This window comes from Stegostoma tigrinum, chromosome 11 (genome assembly GCF_030684315.1).
Source record: "Stegostoma tigrinum isolate sSteTig4 chromosome 11, sSteTig4.hap1, whole genome shotgun sequence".
NCBI lineage: Eukaryota > Metazoa > Chordata > Chondrichthyes > Orectolobiformes > Stegostomatidae > Stegostoma > Stegostoma tigrinum.
This window is the reverse complement of record NC_081364.1, coordinates 79,694,689-79,696,812: the sequence shown is the minus strand read 5'-3', so window position 1 is coordinate 79,696,812 and position 2,124 is coordinate 79,694,689. Positions and strand designations below refer to the sequence as shown.

The 2,124-nt window shown below is 45.7% G+C and overlaps 2 non-coding genes across 2 annotated transcripts; one reads left to right on the top strand and one right to left on the bottom strand.

The window, feature by feature from the left end:
- Window positions 1-406: 406 nt before the first annotated feature.
- On the bottom strand, window positions 407-521 carry trnal-caa (transfer RNA leucine (anticodon CAA)). The gene is made up of 2 exons: window positions 484-521; window positions 407-441 (listed from the first exon to the last, which is right to left on the bottom strand). It is a non-coding gene; the product is annotated as a tRNA-Leu (tRNA).
- A 1,180-nt stretch (window positions 522-1,701) lies between these two features.
- Window positions 1,702-1,773, top strand: trnae-uuc (transfer RNA glutamic acid (anticodon UUC)). The gene has a single exon. It is a non-coding gene; the product is annotated as a tRNA-Glu (tRNA).
- Window positions 1,774-2,124: the final 351 nt, after the last annotated feature.

The window sequence follows — 2,124 nt, the reverse complement described above, 5'->3', positions numbered from 1 at the left end:
CTAATATCAGAATGGAGGTTGCACATTTAAGGCAGAGTCGAGGTGAAGTTTATTCTCTCAGATGGTTGTGAATCAGTGGATTCTTTTACAGAAGAGGATTGTCAGAGCTGGCCCACAAAGTACATTTAAGGCTGAGGTTGAAAGATTTTTAGCAACAAGGGTATCAATGGTTATCGGGAAATCCAAGAAAGTGCAGGTCAGGATTATCAGGTCAGGATTATCCGCTCATTTAATAGCAGAGCAGACTTGATGGGCTGAGCTGTCTCCTTCTCCTCCAAAACTGCATTATGTTAATATAAAGCTGCAAAACTGACCGGAGCAAATTTTGCTTTAAAACAGGTAGATCCCATCGGGACACTGAACCTCAGTGATATTTACAAAGGACAACAAACAAAGGGGCAGTCATTGTCAGAAGTGGGATTTGAACCCACGCCTCTAGGTGGAGACGAGAGCACCCGGCTTTACAGTGGAAGGAGTCTATTCTTTGAGTCTGGCACCTTAGACCACTCGGCCATCCAGACACACCTTAGCGGCTCCAGAGCGATCTGTATACCAGGGTAAACAGGAAAAGCCAGTCTTCAGCACCCACACTGAGCCTGGCTCCATTAGGCCCACAGTCACCTCTCACAAACCACCATTGCCCTTCACTTTTCCCAACCTCCCCCTTGTTCTTGTCTGAAACAAATTGCACGTCAGGCAATTGTAGCTGACATTGCCGATGTAGAACTGTAATGTAGATTGAACTGATACCGCCTTTTCTATGACATAATTCTGCTTCAAAGATCAGTCAATATTTCATAGTTACTATTGCAAATAATAACCATGAACATGCAATGGCAGTGAAGGCACTGAATCCTAATCAGCAGACTGCAAGGGAAGAGGTATATCTCTACCACCCTGGTCACTGCCTGATTCAGCATTGTGTCTCTCATCCTTCTGCACATGATTCCTTCAGCTCCATCACGGTTTTGTCGCATTGTCTTGGTTTATAATGCACAGACTATCCTGCCATCTATTACATTGCAGTTTCTAATGCTTGAAACCCTACCTTACAGGGCACAGCCTTCGCTCTGTAGCGCAGTATTGAAAGCAATGATCTTGTAAAGCACCAGCCATGAGTTTACTTCTAACTGGAGGAGATGAGAGTGTTTATACAACTGTGGCATCCAACATCTAAAAGAGGATTTTCAATATTGTCTGAAATTATGCCAGTGTCATTTCCCCCATAGGCCAGCAGTGAGGTGAGGTGAGGTATTATAACCTGTAGGTTGACAAGGAAACAATGGGGGTCAAACACAGAGAGGGGAGCGGCCGAATGCTTTATTTCTTTGCTGTAACCAGATTCTGGTTTTGAAGTGTGAAATGGGACTATAGAACCCAAATGGATGAAATCCTACTTTCTGGGGGTTGGTCCCTGCTGAGGCCTTTGTCACCTTCTGGGAAATGTGTCTGTGTGTTACCTTCTGAGGGTGAACATGCGGCCGAGTTCCCCAAGAGAACGTGAACATCTCAAACAGCCAGTCCATCGTCTCGTAGTGCACAAGGCTATGGGCAAAGGCTGGAAACTGGGATGTTGAGCCTCTTTCTGTGCTGTAAAACACGATGATTCAGTCATTTTGCAGGAGAAACAACTGTCGTAGAAAGAAAAAAAAAAGCCAGAAGTTGTACCATTAAGAAACGATGCACACTCATCCATCTATATCCCTGGTGGTCTAGTGGTTAGGATTCGGCGCTTTCACCGTCGCAGCCCGGGTTCGATTCCCGGTCAGGGAATCAAGTTTTATTTTTCCTGATGGTGACAACGCAAAGGCGGTGTAGCTCTGTCTGCAATCCTTTCAATGTCAGTTCCTGTCCCCGAGAGCATCAGGGTCCATATTCCAGCCGCTCAAAGAGGGGAAAGGTGCTTTAGCCGTCACTGCTCAGTCAGGCTACTCACCTTTGTGTTGTGTTGTTAGCAGGGACATCAGCAGTAAGGGGAACATTCACAATGTAAACAACCAGCAAAGATAATCACAGTCGCCACTTCAATTCAATTGTCTCCCCTTTGTGACGCGGTAAGTTTCACTGCCATTTGTCGTCAGGAAGCTACAATTCACCCGATCGAGTCTGTTCAGCCATTCAATG